The sequence below is a fragment of the Thunnus albacares genome, chromosome 3, assembly GCF_914725855.1.
Source record: "Thunnus albacares chromosome 3, fThuAlb1.1, whole genome shotgun sequence".
NCBI classification, from domain to species: domain Eukaryota; kingdom Metazoa; phylum Chordata; class Actinopteri; order Scombriformes; family Scombridae; genus Thunnus; species Thunnus albacares.
Window position 1 is genome coordinate 29,961,807 of NC_058108.1, and position 21,650 is coordinate 29,983,456.

General features: G+C 40.9%; 1 protein-coding gene across 1 annotated transcript in view; it reads left to right on the forward strand.

Moving 5' to 3' along the window:
* The first annotated feature begins 3,397 nt into the window (after positions 1-3,397).
* The window catches only part of LOC122979853 (zinc finger protein GLIS2-like), a 32,010-nt gene continuing 13,757 nt past the window's right edge, over positions 3,398-21,650 (forward strand). Inside the window, exon 1 of the mRNA XM_044347628.1 lies at positions 3,398-3,889. The gene's annotated coding sequence lies outside the window, so the exon portion shown is untranslated. The remainder of the gene's footprint in view (positions 3,890-21,650) is intronic.

The window sequence follows — 21,650 nt, forward strand, 5'->3', positions numbered from 1 at the left end:
AAGAAACCCATCTTGTTTGGAATTTTATCCTATTTTTTTTACCTATCAGCATGTTTTCATCCTCATTTAGAAAGCTGTGTATGCACGGCTGTACAGTATATGTGTATGTATGTATTCTTGTGCATATGTGTATATACAGAGGGGCTGCAGGTAATGGTTGCTTCAATCTGCTGATTATTTTTCTAGTTAAAAGACCTAAAGATATTTAGTTAACCCATCACATGAGACAAGGGGAAGCGGCAGATCTTGTTTTATTGATGGAATTAATTGACTTGTTTATTTCAACCCTAATATATAGTTGTTTATATTCCTATCTGCATGCAATCCCGCCACTCCTTAGCTCAATTATACAGTTTAGTGGTCACAAACCCTCTGTATTGTCTGTTTAATTTTTTAAACCTGGGTGACTGAGAATCTGCACAGATATAAGTCTGAGAAACATTACCCGAGTGAGATCACTTGTCAGCTTGGCCTTGTAAGATGCCATTTTTTAACAGAAAGCATGTGTTAGGTTACAAAATAGGCTTGTGGACTTTGAAAGATGTGAGTGTTTACCAGTGTGGAGGGTTTAACAAAAAACTATTTGTTGCATTATGGGAAGTGTAGTATCCAGTATTTTTTAAGCTTTACACATACTTAGGGTAAAACAGTTAGCATATCTCGGCCTCTACTGCTCCAAATTTCTTCTTTTTTTTTTACTTTGTGTGTCCTCCAACTTTATGGAAGTGCAATACTAATTTGCTTGACTATCCCTTTAACACTGTTGCACTCTGTTCTCTAAAGACTAATAACAAGGTCTTCACATGATCATAGAGTACTTTTTAATGCCAAGGCTCTCTTGAAGTCAATTATAAACTCTTCTGTCTTGTGGGTGTTTAGCTCCAGGCTGTTATGGCTGCACCAGGATGTTGACCGCGCCACTTCCTGTCTGTACGCAGACTCGTCCCCATCCTGGATCAGACCAATGACTACATATGCGAACTTTACAGAGGAGCATGTGGAGGTGCAGTCATTCATATGCAGGCAGTAGAGGAGGTGGGTGCTCCTCCTGTGGTGCTCTGTTGCTGATGGTGGGAGGGGAGGGCTGGAGGTGTGCTTTCCCAGCCTCACATACTGCTTCCTGTTTGTCAGGAAGTTAGTGATCCACAGACAGAGAGACTGAGGCGCAGTCAGCCGGGAGAGCTTGGTGTGGAGGAGCTCTTGCACAACAGTGTTAAATGCTGAGCTGAAGTCAATGAACAGGATCCTGGCATGGGATCTCCAGCTGTCTAGATGCTAGAGGACAAAGCCTTTAAAGGCCTAGGTTGACTGTGTCATCCACAGACCTGTTAGTCTGGTATGCGAACTGCATGATGTCCATCAGGGGGTTAGTGATTGACTTAAGTTGGGACAGGATGAGTCTTTCAAAACCTTCATGGCCACAGGGGTTAGAGCGACTGGCCTGTAGTCGCTGAGCTCCGTAATCTCTTTTTGGGGACTGGGACTGTGGTAGAGGATTTGAAGCAGGCAGGGACCGTACAGAGTTGAAGTAACTTGTTAAATATGTCTGTGGATGTGGGGGCTAATTGCTCAGTGCAATGCTCTAAAATGATACGCTGTCTGGTCCAGCTGCTTTCCAGGGTTTCTGCTGCATTCTTGCTTGAAATCACACACCACTGCCTGCGGCATACTTCATTTTTCTTGAACAAAATGTGTCACACAGCTCACACGGAAATAATAAAGCCAGTGCGGTGGAAGGATAACACACACATTTGTTAAGCCCCCCCCTATTTAGCATTTATAAGCAGTATATAAAGATGTAATAAAATGCTTATAACACACTATGATGTAGTTGTTAGCAGATATATGTGTTTATTAATGTATTTGTGAACATCTATAACTCCTCCTATTGACATCCATAAGTGGAGGTTGGAGGATAAACAGATAATAAATGAGAGTTGTAATAATATAAAATATGTATTCATATAAGAAGTTATACTGTACATTAACAAACACTTAAAATGTCATTATATCTGCTTATAACTACATTCTAGTTTCTATGAAATGTTTGCAGTGGTATTAATAGTATGAGTATGAGTATTTCCATTTGATGCTACTTTATACTTCCACTCCACAACATTTCAGAGGGAAATATTGTACTTTCTACTCCACTACATTTATTTGACAGCTTTAGTCACTTTTCAGATGAGGATTTGACACAATCGATAATATAACAAGTTTTTAAAATACAACACATTGTTAAAGATGAAGCTGGTGGTTTCCAACCTTTTTGGCTTTTGACATCTTACAGAAAGCAGTGTGTAGTCAGGGTCACATTTCAGATGTCTCTGAGTTTTTGTGTGTTATTGTTTTTCCCTCCAAACTTCTCACATGGTTTCATTTCAATAAATGTTCAAATGATCCAATATTTCACCAAAGATCAAAGATTAGAGAAAAAGTCCAAAAACTGAAAACAGATTTGTGTATCAGAACTTTGTTTTTTTCCATTAATGATCTCACGACCCCTCAGATTTGTCTGGTGGCCCGATCCCTAGGTTGGGAACCACTGGACCAATAAATGTATATAAAGTAGTTCATACTAGCTCAACCTCCAGCAGCTACATCAAAAACATGTTGCTTACACACTGATGCTTCAATATTAATAATCTAATATCATATATAATAATAACTGTGGCTCAGTGGTTAGCACTGTTACCTCACAGCAACAAGGTCCTGAATTCAAACCCTGGCAATCACAGGTCCTTTCTGTGTGGAGTTTGCATGTTCTCCTCATGTTTGTGTGGGTTTCCATTGGGTGCTCTGGTTTCCTCCCACCATCAAAGACATATATGTTAGGGTTAATAATCCTGTCAGTGCCCCTGACCACAGCACTAGCAAAAAAAGAGTTGGTCCCCAGGAGCTGCACTGCGGCTGCCCACTGAACCCAGTGTGTGTGCATAGGATGGGTCAAATGCAGAGGATCAATTTAATTTCAATGTATGTGGGTGCTGAGAAATGACAGCTAAGAAATCTTAATTAATCTTAATATATCAGAAGGACCAAATAAGTACATTTTTGCTGCTAATACTTATGTAATTTTACTTAAGTTGGATTTTTCATGTAGGACTTTTACTTGTAATGTAGTATTTTGCTGTAATGGTCCTTTTACCAACTTTTACACACACACACACACACACACACACACACACACACACACACACACACACACACACACATACAAAGCACAGTTTAGACTTCTGTCGTGAGAGTCAACAGCTGGTGAAGGAGGCTGGATCTGTATTCTGGCATTCCTCCCTATCTCCTCTCTCTCTCTCTCGCTCCCTCCCTCTCTCTCTCTCGGTCTCTCTCAGTGTCTCTCCACCCTCTCTCTCTCCTCCACCCAGGCAGCCTCTTCCCTCATCACCACCGCTGGAAGCTCAGTTGACCAGCGTCGCAACTGAGCGATGCGCCTCCAGGAGAGCGTCTACCTATTTGCGGATTTGACATTCACATAGCAGCCTACATCCTCACATCTGATTGACAATTAATTTTCCCTCCTCGTCGTTAATATCTTTAGTCTACGTCACTCTATCTTAGAGAGAAAACTACACACAAGACAAGGTTTTAGATTGCATATCTGAAAACTCGCAACAGGCATTTTCTTTTCTCCTCTTGAACGATCCCCCCCGTGGGAGGAGTTGCTTTTAAAATACCGATTTCTTTTACTTTTAAATCATCCAGAGACAACTGAGAACTTAATCGATGATGGCACGTCGGGAAACGTCGGACAAACTGGTTTGATTTTGGTCATTTGTGTCCTCAGTTTGTGTCTCTCGGAGGATCAAAAGCATCTTCAGACAGATCGCCGGGAGCAGAGGAGGCTGTCTTGCTGTCTACAGGCTGTCATAAGGTAAGTCCTTGCCAGATTCATCCGCTGGTAACTAACAATCCATTGATGCTCTTGTATAACTGTATTAAAATGTGTTTGTGCTGCTCAGACATGAGTTTGACATCACACATTAAGGGGCTTTTATCTGCTATTTCAAGGCTAATCGTGATATACTGTATTCCTATGGGGGGATTTTTTCTTATGATATGTATATATACCATATGTATATATATACCATATGTATATATATATATTCTCAGATGTGATAAGAACAAATAGCCTATAAAAAGCTTCTCTCTATCAATGTGAGGCTTACACGTACAAAAATCTTTAATATTTAAGTGTAAAAAAATCAACAGTGTTAGTGTTTTTAACTCCACGTCCATTAAAAGTTAACAAACACCTTTATAGTTTTAAACTTCTGCAGGTGTTGATTGATCACTGACAAGTTATTTAAAGTTACAAGTCAACTGGAGACTTATTTGTCCACTGTTAGTGTTATATTTGCCTCTTTTGAAAATGGGTTTTCAAAACTATCGAAACAGTTACATTCTCCTCTTCATCCAGCTCTTAACAGACACGGAGTTCCTCAAGGATCTCTCCTAGGTCCTCCGTAATTCACATAAACCTGGACATATATATAAAAAGAACAGATGAACTTTTTTCTGATTGGTATAGGCCCTGTATGTGTATGTGAAAAGAACCATTATTATACCAGTACCTTTATTCTCACATAAAACAAATATAGTGTTACATAAAACTGAAATGATAAGTTGATTGAAAGAAAGTAATTGGAAACTAATTTGATAATTGATTCATCATCTGAGTAATTCTTCAGACAAAAATACCCAATATTGTCTGGCTGAAGGGCTGTCCACATGGATATAGAGTAACCAGCAAATGGGAAAAAGTAGCCAGCTAGAGGGTCCAGGGGAACATGTTTTCAATCCCATGTCCTATCTAGCCTATGTATTGGTTTTAAATTAAATTAGCTATAAAATAAACCTATGCCAAAAATAACTCTACAATAACAAAACATGTGAATCACTTGACTCACATCATGTGAATCATGTGAATCTACAGAATCAACTCAACTTCTAGTCATCTTTGTCTTCATTTTCATCTTGGCTATCATCCTGAGTGTGAGGCCGAGGCATAGCCTACATTTTCCTCACATGACACAGGCCTGTTACTTGGACAACATTGCCTGTTTTAGCGTGTGTTTGCAATGTGTCTTAGAGATGGCTCTGCTGTAAAAAGTGCAATGTAAATAAAGATAATTCATTAATTTGTTCATTCATGAAGCCATACATTTCTGTGTGGTGTATATGGAGAATACAGATCTGTCAGTGGACTTTTTTAATGGTTACTATGCAATTGTCAGGTTGCTGCCCCCGGGTTTTTCTGGTATTTTCTGAAGTAACCTGTCTAATGAGGATGTCCCCTGTCTGTGCAATCAATGCAATTCTTAATGTGTTTGATCATCAATTATTTGCTGATACTTGTCAAACACTGAAGACGACTCCCTACTCTCTATTTGGTAGGACACAACCTCTCAGCTGAGAGCGTGCACACACATTCATATAGAGCATGTGGGACTGATACAGACAGATAAGCATGTTTCTTTATCATCATGCTTGCATTGTTTTGAATTGGAGGATAGTGGTTGTACATGTACATTGTGAATTGCAACTTCTTAATCAAAACTATTTTATTAGAATGAAACATTAATAAATAGCCGGCTGGACTTACATGTGTAGTCGGCTGTTTGGCTGGCAACCGGCGCTTATAGAAAGCTCTGTTTCAGCTCCAAAAATGTGAGAATTTGCTGTTTTTCTTTGTGTTATATCATAGTAAACCAAACATCTGTGGGCTTTAGACTATTGTTACACAAAACAAGACATTTGAAGATGTCACCTTGGAATTTGGAAAATTGTAAGGGACATTTTTGAGAATTTTCTGACATTTTATTTACAAAACAATGAAAATAATCGGTAGTTGCAGCCCTAACTTCCTTTAGCTCATCACAGTTGCGGAGTTCCTCAAGGGTCTGTTCTGGGAACTATATTATTTTCCCCACATGTACTTCTGCTTGGCAAAAACACAACATTTTTACTGAAATGTCTATGATACAAACGTAAAAACGCAGACCGGAAGTCTTTGGATCGGATGAAATACTTGTGTAGTGTTTGATTTTGGACACATGTAATGTATATACAATGTGCATGTCCTCACCTGGAAAACAGCTGGATTATTTATTTGTTCATATGAGTTAATGACAGAAAAGTTCAGTAACAAAGCAAGATGTGGGGTAACTTTCTGAAGAGTCCAGCATGCTTCAAACAAACTATGTTTTACAAAGTGTAAAATGTACGTTTGTGAGAAAAAAGAGAGGTGGATGGAGAAGTTCAAACCTGTACCAATCGTTGTGTGAAGAGGGCGTGCTTGTCAGACTGTTGGTTTGAGAAATATACAAAAGTTGTAGTATGCAGCGTCCCCACACCTCAGAAAGGTGTGGAGGGAGGGGTTGTTGGATGCATGTGATGTCTTTATACTTCCAATTCTTATGGAGGAGGTCAGGGTTGATAGGTAGATGTACAGTGTTTGACTTCAGCACTGGGATTTGGTTGTCATCTCCGGTCAAAAGGCAATCTTCCTTTCTTTTAAACATGTTCACAACCTTTAGATTACCTTAACCACGTATGTTTAGTTACCTCAACTTAAAATGTACTGCTCATCCTCCCAATGTGGGTGCCAGCTCATATTATGAGGATCTGTGGTATTATGTAATTTACAGTACGTCAGTATGTATAATTATGCAGTTGGACGTGAGATAGCCTGTCTGACCACTAATGTGTACCTGTAAATCCATGTTTTGAAAAATGTGAGAACTTTGATAGAGGCATAGAACAATACACATGCAGACTTTTGCTTGCCTGCATATACTGCACATACTCCAAAGTGGGGCAGGGTGGAGACAAGACCTTTGTTTCCCTTGTCCTCCTCCCAGCAGTTTGGGTCATCAAATCCCACAAGTCCTCCAACCCCCTGACAGCACTGCTGATCATGACTCCTAATCCTCCCTAAAGGATGATACGCCTCTGCATTAGAAAAAAAAAACATCCTATCTCAAGCTGGACTGATTTTGAAGTAAAACCTTCGGGGTCCCGAGAGGCAGGGCTGGCTTTGGGAGTGACCCATGGGTGCGTCAGCCCCACTTAATTTTTCTAAAATGCATCATGATGGTCAGGGTGAAGTGTTTTGTAGAATGTGTGGTTTTCATGTGATGGCAGCAACGTGCAGGTTGCAGGCTCGTTGCATCATGCTGTTCTCTAAAGGTTGGACCGACGCACATGGATGGATTTAAGAAAAAGGCGCAGAGCTAAGCGAACTCCTTTCCTGTTGTTGTTGGGTGCGTCTGCCGTACAGCCCCCTTCCACCCACACTGTCTGCTCCAGGGTGGGAGTACTGCTCATATATATGGCATATATGACTGTGTGAGTGTTAAAATATTGTTTATCCAGACAGGAAAAAAAGGAGGGGAGGAAGTAAAGGAAGCAAAGAATAGCAGAAAGTGAAGGGAAAGAGGAATGGGAGAAAGAGTAATGAGAAAGTGATGGAAGGAAGAAAGTCAAGGAAGGAAGGAAGAAAGAAAAAGTACCTTTATTGCACGTCCTTCCCCATTTCTCTCCCCACATATTTCCTATCATCTCTACTGTCAACTCTCAAATAAATGCATAAAATGCCAAAAGGATTAGTTTAAAAAATGAAGGAATGAGAGAATGGAAGGAGGGATTAAAAAGTAATATAGAAAAAAGAGGAAAAAAGAAGAATAGAAAAGAACAAAGTGGGGTAAGCAAAGAGCGAAGTAAACAATGACAAGGAGAAAAAGATGGAAGAAATTAAGTCAGATGAAAATGAAGAAAGAAGCAAAGAAAATGTAAAGGCAAGAAAGAGAGGAGCGAGTTAGGTAACCAAAGAAAGAAAGACAGCAGAGGTGGCAAGGAATGGCAGAAAGAAAATAAAATGAATGGGAAAGGAACGAAGAAGGGAAGGAATGAAGTGAAGTAAAAAAAGGCAAAAGGAATGAAGGAAGCAAAAAAAATGGCACGAAGAATGACTAAAGGGAGGAAGGAGTTAAATATAAGTATGAAAGAAAAAAGAAAGAAGGAAAGAAGGAAGAAGGAAAAAGAAAGGAAATAAAAATGTGAAGAAAAAAAAGGAAGAAAGAAAGTAGTGGAAGCAAAAATGGCCGAAGAAGGAATGAAATAAGTAATATGTGAAGGAAACAGAATTGGGAAAGCAAAAAAAAAAAAGGTGATGGAAACAAACAATGGAAGAAAGAAAGAAAGAAAGAAAGAGAAAAAACAATAGAGAGAAAGAGAGAGAGAGAGAGAAATAAATCAAACCCTAACTGATGGTGTGGAGAGGGAGTAGAAGGAGATCTGCTTTCCTCTATCTTCTCCATCACTCTCCTCCTCTTCTCATACCTCCGGCCCTCCTGTGCTCCCCGACCTTGACCCCCACCCCTCCACCCCCACCCTACCCGACCACTGAAGCCCCCCTGTGTGGCTGGCTGCTGGCCTCGGCCCTCCGTTGTCTCCATACTTTCCCTGCTGTTTGTACATGATGGGTTCAGTGGGTTCAGCCCAGCTATAAAAGCACCACTCCCCCTTTTTCTCCCCTGCGGCAGAGCAGGAGTTAGCAGGCCTCATATGGGAGGCGGGTGGGAGGTGGTGGTGCTGGAGGAGGCCTCCCTGGTTCTCCTCTACATAACTCTTTTCAACTTTATTCCTCTCCTCTCCTCTCCTCTTCTCTCCTCTCCTCTCCACTCCTCTCCTCTCCTCTCCTCTCCTCTCCTCTCCTCTCCTCTCCTCTCCTCTCCTCTCCTCTCCTCTCCTCTCCTCCTGCTTGGCTCGATGGTTGGTTGTGGTATCGTTTCTGGGCCCAGCCCTGGACCAGATATTCATTTTTCTTCCTTAGTTTCTAACCACTAACTAACCACTGGCTCCCTGCATCTCCCCCCACCTCCTCCTCCTCCATCCTAGGAATGTCTTATTCACCTCCTCTCTCTGTCTTCCTTCTCTGATTCTTACATGTTAAAGTACTCCCGTGCCAACATCTGCGAAGACAAATGCACACACATGCTTTGAGCTCACATAGCATTAGCTGTGCCATCATGCCGACGCAAGTCAGTAGACACACAGACTTGCGTGCGCACACACACACACACACACACACACACACACACACACACACACATACACACTTTCTGACACACAAAAAGGCCCCCCATCAGTATGTGCCGACCACCTGTGAGGGTACACACACATCCATAAACCTTCCTTTCTTCTCCCTCTCTTTTCCATTATCCTCCTGAGAGCCCAGAGCCGGGGCCTTTACTTCCAAACCAAACATAGACCAAATTCCACAAACCCCACCCCGACACCCCCCTCCATCTCTCCCCTTCTCCCTCTCCTCCCTTCTTATTCTCCCCTCTCCTCCCTCCCTCTCGCTGCCTGTCTGTCTCTTTCTGTTCGGTCTGCGTTTGAGGAAAGAGGCAAACGAAACGCAGGCCTCCATGAAAAAAAGAGAAAACTAGAAATACCGCTTCGTGGTTGTATGCCTCCGACTCTGCCAACCAGTCAAGTTGCAGTTTACATCCATGTGTGTCCAGACTCATATATCATTTGTAGTGAAGACTTTGAAGGTATTTAATAAAAGGTATTAAGTGTATTTTCCTTGTATGTGTTCACATGCTTGACCAATAAAGCTAAATCTGATAGCACACAAAGTTGTAGCCATGACAGTAGACAAAGCTTCAGATATGGATGTTGCTGCAAAGAAGCTACAAAGTCTAAAATGTGGATACTACTATACAATCACCACAGTTTCAAGGTGGGCATCAAAGATTAGTGTCACCAATTCAGTATCTGACAAAATGTGAAATATGGTCACAGTCTCCCATTCTGTTTTCTGAGTTAAGGTGTTGAATAATGGCCAGAAAAGTGTTTTTACAGAACATTATGATGTCACAGCAAAGTTGACCTTTGACCTTTTGGATATAAAATGTCATCACTTCATCGTTTTATCCTATTAGACATTTGTGAGAAACTTTGTCATAATAAGCATATGAATTCTAGAGTTACAGTCAAAAATGTGGTTTGTGAAGTCACAGTGACCTTGACCTTTGACCTATGGCCACCAAAATCGAATTAGTTCCTCCTTGAGCCCAAGTGGAAGTTTGTGCCAAATTTGAAGGAATTCCCTCAAGGCGTTCCTGAGATATCGCGTTCACGAGAATGGGATGGACGGACAGATGGACAATCTGAAAAAATGGATATGTAAGGAAGAAAAAAAAAAGATGTGTTGGCGAGGGAGGGAATTACGATTGTAAAGAAGGATCAAGTGCCATGGCAGATGGGCGTAGGATCAGAAATGGACTTTTTCTGTGTCCCAGTGGCTCATAGATGTGGATAACAATGGATGGACTGTTAGCTTCTCTTCTTTCCTTCATCTTTCTCTTTTCTCATGACTGCTTTGATGATGTTGACTTCAGTGTCAGCCTCTCACTTGTAGCACTCTTCTACAGATGAATGCACCAAGGATTACCAATCTGCTGATTAGTTTTTGATACATTAATTAATATTTTAGTCTATAAATGCCTTTTTTTTGTTACAAGCAAACTAGTAACACTAATGTTATGGCTAATGTCCTGACTACTTGTGGGGCTCGTTGGTGTGGCTGTCGCGCAACCCGAGAACATGCTAACGCTAGCCACAATAAAGAGCTGAAACCGGAACTAAGCTACCACGATGAGGCCTAAGTTAATTGAAGAGACATAGGATAGGGATCCTGTCTTATGTTAGCACTGTCAACATAATTTGCAATTGTGTGTCAAAGTTTTAACTCCGCGAGGATTGACTTTGGAAATGGACTGATTTAAAACTTTTTAAACACAGGATTAGACCTGTAACAATTGGTCAATTAATCAATTAGTTGATTGATGAAAATGAAAAGCATTCCCCATTTCCAGCTTGTGTTTTGTGATTTGTTGCTATTCTTAGTCTTATGAAGACATTACCATGGGCTTTAGGAAAGCGTGACAGACATTTTCACTGTTTTCTAAAATTTTGTAGGCCAAACAATTTATCTATGAATCCAGAAAATAATTGATAGTGAAAATGGTTGTTAGTTGCAGCCCTACACAAGACTGAATCCTAAGAGGGAAATATTTGTATTAACAAGTGCATTCAAGTCAACTTTGAACTTTCAACAGTTAACTTGTTTTCTCTGCTAATTCCCTTCCTGTCCATCGATCTTTCTCGCTACGTCTATCAACATTGTTCACTGTTGTTCTCTCCTAATCTCCTGTTTTCATCTCAAACTCCTTCCTTTCCCTTAAGGTAGAAAACAAGTATACTCTGTTTTGTTAAGATTCAGCCCCAATTAGACTGAGCTACTTCACATAAACCCGGAAAATCAGTATGAAATTGATAGGCGATTTCCCCCCCAGTGTGAGGAAGGCAACTTATAGTGATGCATTGTTTTGAAGTATTTGGAAGGAAACTATAGAGTTTATTTACCTGTGGAGCAGTATTTCTGTCCTCACAAGTGCCTGCTGGTGGGATAGAAAAGTCTGAAACTCCACATTGAAAGGAATAAAAGTTGCAGCTCCTACAGCATACACAGAGACCACTGACTAACAGTTGTACAGGACTCATAATGTCTGTTAGCATTAAAACATTATTAATTCTTCCTGCTTAACTCTCTGCTGACTTTTTTCCAGCTCATTACTCTGTTATTTGATGGAGCCTCTATTTTTTTCTTTTCTTTCCTTCTCTCCTTCTTTGTTTCCCCACAGAGAACGAGAGGAACAGCCCACAGTACAGCTGGGATTGGTTATTATTTACAGGCTTGGCACACACACACACACACACACACACACACACACACACACACACACACACACACGCAGTGGAAACAAATTGGGTGAATCTGCTCTGCACGTAGGAATGTGAGGCGCATGTGTTTGTGTGTTTTAGGTCTGGATGACAGGGCTGATGGAATGAGAGGGATGGAGGGAAAGAGAAGGACAAAACAGAAAGAAAGAGAAGGAAAATGAGTGATAGAGGCGGAGAAAGATTGATTTCTGGAACCGCTCTTGGCCTCGTCTGTCTCGCCTGACAAGGAAGGTTAAAAACACTTTTCACCCGCAGTCTTTCTGTCTCTCTCCACCAACTCCTCTCCTTCCTCTTTCTGCCTTTCATTTCCTAATATTCCTTCCCTCTTTCGTCCTCCCCGTCTTTATACTTTCAACACAGCCCAGGATATATGCACTCATTCTTCGTCGACAATCCACGGACTTCTCCTTCACCCTCTTCTCCATCTTTAGTCTTTCTCTTTCCCTGACTTCCTTCGCTCCTCGGCGGTGGATGAAAGGATGGGGCAGAGGGAGGGGGAGGGATCTGTTGCTCCGCTGATGGTGAGGAATTACAGGGAGGGAAAGCAGAGAAGAGAAGTGAAGAGGTTTCTGTGTTGACCTTGTCCCGCTGCCAAACAGTGGGATGGTGGTGGTGCAAGGGATTATGGGTGGGGGTTATGAGTGAAGAGAAGGGATAGAGAGAGAAATAAATGGAGAGAGAAAGAGAAAAGTACAGAGGACCTACTAATATGGAAGGAAAAAGAGGAGGAAGAAAGTCATGGTGGGAGAGTGAGACAGTAAGACACAAATAAGTCTTAATTCAGAGGCTCAAACAAAACTCTAACACAATTAAATTGCTGAAAAAGAGGAAGATTCATGGTACAAAATGAATGTACAATACTTGTAAATACAGGGATGCCATCTTTTCACATTGTGTCAACTCCTGTGGTGTAATTGCTGCGGCCTGTTTAATGTTTTGCCGTCTTCTTGTCCTTCAGTACATCCCAGTGTTTGGGTTTGTGGAAGACTGTGATGTCTCTCCCAAACTCATTGTTTGTACTCAGTTATGCTATGAACAAGATGTATGAATCAAACTCTAAATATAATTTCAGAGTTGTAAAGATTTCTATTTTTAAAAAGACCCTCATGGCCTTTAGACGAGGCCTTCCTCAATACAGAGTATGCCAAGTTTGGACTTGCATACTTAGGAGTTCGAACTTGGCAAGTTTAACGTGGGAGTACATACTCCCGAGGACAGGAGGACATAGTACAATTATTTGCAAGTGGAACCACAGCGTTCCTGCTAACACCACTAACTCTGGTGATTACAGTTCAACACAACTGTACCTTACTGTATTGTGACACAATCATCTCAACTCAAAGCTCCACGAACAGACTTTTTCAGAAGAAAAAATAACCCAATTGACAGTGAGATGCAATCAATTATATTATCTGATCTTCTCATTTTAATTTACATATACATTCTTATTCTAATGTGGTGATATCTCAACATTTAAGGAGGTACAGGGACAAGAGAACCAGTGGTAAATTACTGAAGGGACTGCTGAGATAAGACTGTTTTCCACTAGCAGCCCAGCTCCCAAGATAACCGACCAATCTCACCTGGCCAGTGGGTCCTCACTTTTCCGAAAATGACATAATAGCAGTCTTAGGATGAAAAAGATAACAACTTTTAGTCTGTCTCAAAATCTCCACTGCATTCTGGGATATTTGGCTATCTCAAGTCCACACAAGTCAGCTCCCAATTTATCCTCATTAAAACAAGCTGAGCAAGAACACTTCCAGTCATTTGGACTTTACTTGGCTAGATGCAGACTTTGAATTGGAACAGTACTTTGGCGGTGACTGATTAAGTTTCACATGTCCACAAGAAATACAGACAAGAATGCAGACTGAGAAATGCTCATGGACTTTTATACCATTGCCATGGGAAATACTAGTTTCTGATTGACTGGCAGGTGTCTGTTAAAATCATATAACAGGACACCGTAAACAAATCTGGTCAATAGTTTAATAGGTAACAACAGCAACAGATTTTACCATATAACTGGTGAAAGAGCTGTAACCATGTGTTGACCAGAAACTTTAAAGTAGCAATAATTGATTTTTTTTGCCACTTGGGAGCAGCAGAACACGCTGTAAAAACAATCTTTGACATATTATCATCTTGAAAAAATATTTATCTCTCTGGTCACAGAAATTTTAAATACTCATGATGACTCAGCTGATGATGCATTTCCCATGTAGCTATTGGGTGGTGGTGATGTTTTTTAAACTTTGATGCTGGGCAAGTAGTGTGCAGTTGGTTTATCAGAGCAGAGGACAAAGAGGACATTCAGTTCAAAAACTTATTTAAACTTATACAAACTCATTTATCTTATACTGGTCATTCATGCAGCCCCTCAGTTTAGCCGTTGTCTGAAACAGACCGTTGTAGCTCCTGTCTCTTTAAGGCCCCCCTCCCGATGAGCCCACTTTGTTCTTAATAGTTAGCTCCCAAAAGTTGCCTTTTGGCAGACTTCTGTCAACTCTGGAAGTCACATAAATAAACAACAGTAGTCAGACTTCACTTCTTTTTCTTGTTCTTTACTCAAAATATAAACTTCTCAAATACATCCGTAGATGTTTGAGCCAGAATCTGATCCGAAATATGCAAGTAGACAATGTGATCGACCCATGGAGCAACCTTAGTGACAAAGACTATGGAGCGGACAACCATTTGTTGGCTTGCGCAAATAGTCTGATGTCAGGTCAATGGAGAAATAAAGGTAACTTTGCAAAGTCAGAGTTCAGAGCAGGCTGAAGCCCTGGCTTTTGACTTTTGACAGTATAAAAATAACAGAAAATCACAAAAAGCATGATATGTCCCTGTTAACATCATCAGGTCCATATAAACTTGCTCTGCACTGGTATCAGCATGATACCAGTTTGTTTATCATGACTATATATGGTTCAGTTTATCTTTGAGTTATGACGGGATAAACTGGGATGAGGTTGCTTTATCCTGTATTAAGCACTGCTGCATCCTTCCACTCTCCTCAACTGATATAGTCTTGTAGTTCTGGTAGTCTTGTGCAGCTCATGTACCTACAGTCTCCTGTTTGTTTGAAATGAACTCTAGCAATTTCCATTTCCAAAAATCACACCTGCTCTCTACATTTTGAAAGGTAATTTTCACCTTCATATACCACTCCAGGAGTTACTGGTATGTTGCGACAAGAATGTGTAATTGATCAATTTCTGTCAACCTGCCTCATGTACTTCAGTTAGATTTTCAACATTTTCCAGAAGGCATTTAGACAACGCAGGGACTGTGTCTGAACTTGTTCCATTATAGAGAGTTTTTTTTTCACTTGAGAAAAATGGAACTCTGCCTATTACGAATGCAACATGTGTCAAGGCTGCATTGCATTCTGGGATATTTGAACTTCTGTCAGTAGGAAAAAAAAAAAGATTCAGAACAACTGACAACCAAGTTCACCATTTAATATAGTAGTAGTATTAACATATTTAATAGAAAAATGCTCTGCTTTTAAACTTTATCATCTGTAACATAACTAATTGTATTTTTTTCGTCCTTTGACTTAGACTAGACTATGCTGAATATGACTTGTTTTAGCCTGCTTGAAACATTTCAGGCAGTGCCAGGTGTGCAACACTACAAAGACCACAAAATCGACTTCCAGACATTTTTTTGTCAATAGTTTCTGACTTGTGAAAGTTTTGAGAAACCCCCCTTCTTTGGTATAAGTAGAATAAGAAATTCTGATGTGCAGACACTATTGATTGATACAGTATACTGTACAGATACGGTTACATGATAGTACTGAGTGCTGGGTGGATGGATGGGAATTGACGGAAAAATAGAAAGATTCGGTTACAGTAAGTGGTGATGTAGAGAAGGCGTACAAAAATAGTAACGTTTCTAAATACTAGTAATACCTTTTTGCAGTGCGTCCTCCCACCATGTCTACTTCTCAGACATTTTGTCATAGCAGGAAAAGCACAGGTGTTACTAATAACGTTAACAATGTCTCCTGTTCCATTTAGATGTCCCAGTAAGCCATGCCAGTGTGCCAGCATACAAGGCCAACACAAGGGCCGTGAAACCTGCACACATAATGCAGCTATACTTCATGGTATTAACTACTCTCGTGCTTTTCCTGGTATGACATGTTAAAATGGATGCCTTGAAAAGGGTCTATTGGCTGACTGAGGAGGTTCGTCAGCTGCAGCTCACCTGGGCTTTTAGCTGGCCAATGAGCTTAGTCTTCAGGTGCAGTCAACTGCATTTTGCTTCCCCTTCATTTATAAGAGTTAGTGGATGAGATGTGTTGTGAGTTAACCTGCCTCTTTCACTTTGTGCAGAGTTCAAGCTAATTGAACTTTGACACGTAAAATCGCAATCGCAAAATCTCTCCAATGTTTGAGAAAGAGGGTTGCGTTGAACTCTGATTCAGGAAATATGAATGGTCTATTGTTTATGTACCTGCACTGCAAAATAATACGGGCAGCAGAGAGGGGAGAAGGTTGGTTGGCTGTAGTGTGTGCAAGGACAGCGATAGGTGATTGATAAAATCTGTTGTTGTTAGCCCGTTAGCCATGCTAGCTCCCGTAATCTATGTTAACAACCGTCCCCATGCTGCTTCCTGTCCTTTTTTGCCACACCACGTAAGTAAATTTTAGCAAGCAAAATCTAGTCCAACAGCACCTTTCCACCCTTCCTTAAGCAGGCATCCACTCTGCATTTCAGGCAGTGGCTGCTTCCTTTTGCTCTACAAAAACAACCCCACACATGCGTTACTGATTTCCACACTTTACCGTTTATGTTAGATAAGTTTCAGTAAATGTCATTTTTGAAATACATCTCTTTCATGGACTCAACTCCTTGTCACATTCCTTGAACCACTTTATGACAAATGCTAATAGTATGAAAAATATTAAGTCCCAAAGTGGCTGTTTCAAATAAGTTCCACAGTTTTTATAAAACACTCGCAACTTGCCAGAGCAGCCATCTTTATTTTGTTTTGTACAAAGATCAACTGGCTTTCTGCAGCGACTCCTTTTTAAAAAGTTGAACTGAGTCTTAGAGTGATTCAAAAATGAGTTTAGAGATGTACAGAGAGTCTGGAAAGAGCATTTTTCAAGCAAAGAACTTAATAATCCCTGTCTTGAGAGATTACTCCCCCACTCCTCCTCCCCTGACAGCCGCCACCACTCCCCTCCTAAGTGGTGAAGACGCCAGTGTCAGTGCGAGAGACACTGCAGGCTCTACTGGTGGCTATTGCAGACTAGCTCTGCAGAGTTGCATCACTTAGCGCTGTTGAGATGCAAGAGAGAGGGAGAGGGAGAGAGAGAGAGGGAGAGAGAGAGAGAGGGAGGATAATACTGAGACAAAAAAATGGGAATAGAGTGAGGAGAGGAAAGGGTGGGAGCCCACATCTGACTCCTTCAGTTTCTGTCTTTCCCTCCAGCCATTCTCTTTCCCCCGCTTTCTTCTCTCTCAGTTTTTCTATTTGCCGTTCTTTTTTTTTTTTTTTTTTTTTTTTTTACCACCCGCTCACACCCAGTCTCCCCATGCGATGCCATTTTTCGCATCCTGAGGGAAATTCACTCGTTCAAATGCTGGCACAGAGAGTGTACTGTGAATCAGAGCTGACATATAAAACAGTGGTTCAACACATTCACAAGTTGTGAACACTGACAGTAAATTTCCTTTCGCTGCCGTGGCGGCAGAAAACCACCTAACTGCAGTGGCGGTGGTTTTGTTTTTGTGACTTGAGCTCGAAACGTGATATGGTCATTACTGTTTTGGATGATCTACATAGTCGTGGGCCCTTGAAGATGAAGAAGTCAAAAACATAGTGTGCTATTTGAAAAAATACTTGGATGCCAATAACAGACGAAGAGCTCTTTTTTGTCTTCCTTCTTTAAAAAAAAACAAACATTTGTCTCCAAAAACTACATTATGTTTCATTATGTCTCCATCTCACCACAATTTGTGTGGTAAGAGGAACCCCCCGCTGTTTTCTCCATTCTTCGATCCTTCTCAACCCCACATATGCCCTTAAGATCCCTTTTCCTTCTCAATGCAAACCCTGCTCTGTCTTTGTTTTTGTTGTTTTTATGCGTTGAAACGAGCACGGCTCTTTGCTTTTCAAACAGGTGTCCAGTTTCTCTCAGTTCTAGCCATTTCCCATGAATTCACGTCAGCCTTTACAGTCTTCCTCTTCATGACTCTGTATGCCTCTGAGTCACAAAAACAAAGCCTCCTGTCATCTGTGCTGTTGCAGCGGCATTGCGTAATACCTTATAAGGACGTGGGATGGAATGATCAAAGGATGTAACCCCTTAAAAAAACAAGGACTGACATCGTTCCAGGAGTGATGGATGGTCTTATGTCTCTCCTCCCTCCTCTAATACCTTCTCTACTTTTACATCAAACCCTGAAATCCACTGACCTCCTTCAAAAAACCCCTAAAATTCCTACTTCTGAAAACAGCATTCATTCTTCAATCCAGCTCATGATTTGAGAAACTTGAGATTTTATCTTCTTTTTGTAATTCATCCGATTTATTTTCTGTTGAAAGGACCGAGAGGAAAAAATCAGGAAGACACTATTAAATGAAGTGTGTTAAACACAACCATACATGATGGAAAATGAAAGAAAGCGCTAATGGGAGATGTTTTCTTTTTTGGGCATCTGTTATAACAGAATGACAAGAAATAATCATGAAATACGGGAAAAGGAGTTCAAAAATGCACGGGAGAATAAAAAATGGGAGAGAAGAAAAAAGGGAGTGGGAGGTGCAGAGGAGAGGGGAGGAGAACAGGAGAGGTATGCTCTGCTGGAGGACTGGGAGAGGAAAACCACAGGAAGGAGTAAGAGGGAGGGAAGTAAGGAGAGAGAGAGAGAGAGAGAGAGAAACAGAGGAGTAAATACAGGCGAGGGAGAGGCCAGATCAGGGCGAAGGTTTCCTGTCAGAGGAGGAAAGATATTCTCATGTGTGTGTTAACATACGTACGTTACACCCGTGGGGGCATCCACTCTGTGTATGTGTGTAAAGTTTTACATATAATTGTGTGAAAAAAGGTTCAGCTTTTTGCTACGTTTCTATCAGAAAGTGTGACTTGGTGTGTCTTTGCATGTTGCAAGTGTGCACAGTATGCATGAGGTTTAAGTTCCTCAAAGAGCTCCAGTGCACAGAATATAGGTGTGACTGAATACATGTCATTCATATGTATGCATGTACACATGTACTGTGTGTGTGTGTGTGTGTGAAAGTGCTTCTCCTTACATGTGTTTAGAATATACACTGTAAGTGAGTGTGTGTCCGTGCTCATGTGCACAATATGTTTGTGTGCAAGTGTGTGAATAGCCAAAGTATGTGTTTTGCTAGGCAGTAGGGGATCCATAAGAGGGTCCGGGCATGCTGCCCAAAGGCAGGTCATTGAGGGAAAAGAGGGGGAGGAGCTGCTGGAGGTGGAGGGCTCACGTGTGGCTATGAGTCTTGCGCATGCCTGCTGGAGTGATTTCAGTCTGCATGCGTGCCTAGATACATATGGTCCTCTATGTGCGTGCCTTCACAATACCTCCAAATAGCAGCGTGTGTGTGTGTGTGTGAGAGAGAGAGAGAGAGAAGTCAACGAGGTTGCTGTGGAATGTGAAACCAGTGTGGTGAGGTAGCTGGCAGACTGGCAGAAGGACCTAAACACTGACTTCATTGTGGTTTAGCCTCTGCCTCATATTATGTCGGGGGATCCTGTCGGTGATTGTGGAAGAATTTGTGGTGACAGCGAGTTTAGAAGTTAAAGAGGTGTACGTATAGCTGGAAAGTTGCCGGTTTGAATCCCAGACTGTGTTTGGAAATCCAGCCAGTGAAAGTAAATTAGGAATGCTCTCGCTGCCAGCTATCATTAAGGAGCCATATAGTGAGACACCCAATAGAGGTTCTGCAGTTGTGTCACAAATCTACTTGCAACCCACGTCTGGCGCCATAGAGAAGTCTACTTGAGGCAAATACCGGATAAATACATAACAACCGCTTAAAAAAAGAAACACCTGATTTTTTTTTTTTTTTTGTGTACTGTGGGTGTAAAGTTTCATGTGAAAGTGAAAAAGTTTGCAAAGTTTCCAAACTTAGGTTGAAGGAAGAATTTGACATTTCGGGAAATACGTGTGTTTGTCTTCTTGCTGAGTGTTAGATGAGAAAGTTGACGCCACTCTCGTGTATGTGCGTGAAGTTTGGAGCCGGAGCCAGAAGACAATTAGTCTAGTTTAGCGTAAAGACCTGAAGTATCCAAAGTTTAAAAATACACATACCAGCACCTCTAAAACTCACAAATTAAAAATAAAAAGAAAACAAGTTGTGATTTTTTTTAACTATTTCTTTGCAAACAGCAGTCGGGCAGCGTGACTTCTTTGCAGGGTATCGGTCTTCTACTCTAACCCTCAGCAAGAGAGTGAATAAGTGTGTTTAAACTATTCCTTTAACAGTTTTTCTTTAACTTTTTATGAGCGTCAGAGCTTCAAGTCCTCACAGCGATATAGTACATAACAAGAAGGATTGTTTGTCATCCTGCTTTCCAAAATGACCCACATGACTGTTGAATCACTGTTGAAAAATGAGCATTTTTTAATCTTCTATCCTTATGCGACTTAATCTGCTTGTTCAAGGTTAGGGAAAGATACCCATGATGGATAAAAAAAAGCCAAAGGTCACACACTTTGTACACTATGTATCCGTTCACCCTGACCTTCTCCCTGTAACAGGTTTTTTCAGCTGAATAATAAAATCATAGAGAGAAAACGGCCATTATTTCTGCAACTATATATTTTTGTTTGTCAGACGCTTTCATCCAAAGCGACTCTCAAGCAACGACACCCTCAACATATAGGCAAACATTTTTATTAAGACAGCTCAAATTTGTTTTTTTAAAATTACGATCAAACTATGTACTGAGCACGTTGAAACATTTGAAAAATAAATGTGTCAGTGCTCTCTGGTGGAGAAACTATTTGATAGCAACCCTGTGTCTAAATGACCTCAGACATATACTGTATACTTTAACATTTCACCACCACTTCTTGTATCTTATTGGCAGATTTCTGATTTCAAGCAATCAGATTTATATTAAGATCATGTGAGTGATGGTAATCGGAGCAGATATTGCAGTTGCACAGATAACTTTAAAACAAACTGATGAAGGAGGACATTCTCAGGTGTGAATCTTGTATAACAGTGTGAGTGGGGAGCAGAGTGTTACTGAAAAACTGAGGGCGTGTGCTGTGTCAACTTTCCCAGCAGATGTCGAGCATTTCTCTGCAGGTTTGGTCCATTTCACTGCAGAGTTTTTCCCCTTTTGGTTTCCTCCTGTGAGATTTTTTTTTCTTTGATGCAGATATCTAGGTCTTGAGTCATTCAGTTACAAGAACTCACGAGTTGAGTCATGGACCAGGGTAGCTTTTTGTCCCATGCTTCACCAGAGTATCATACCGCTATGGGTGGAAAACTACTGCAAACTCTCGTTTGGCCCCTCAGTGAAGCTGGACCACAGAAATGTAGAGGATCGCAATAACATATCCACATCATAATGGTTTGCAGAGGTTTTCCCTCAGGAACTGAGCAACAACTAAAATTCAAAACACAGGATTGGAATCTGCTATCATTCTCAGATTGACTAAATGATCTGTAAAGACATAAACTGGCACCGAACAACAGCTGCTTCGAAGTTATAATTTTATTTTCCATTTTGATCAGTAGAAAAAAAGAAAACTCCTCCTCTTTCTAGATTAAACAAACTTACAATTGTGATTGTGATATATGTGATGGGTTA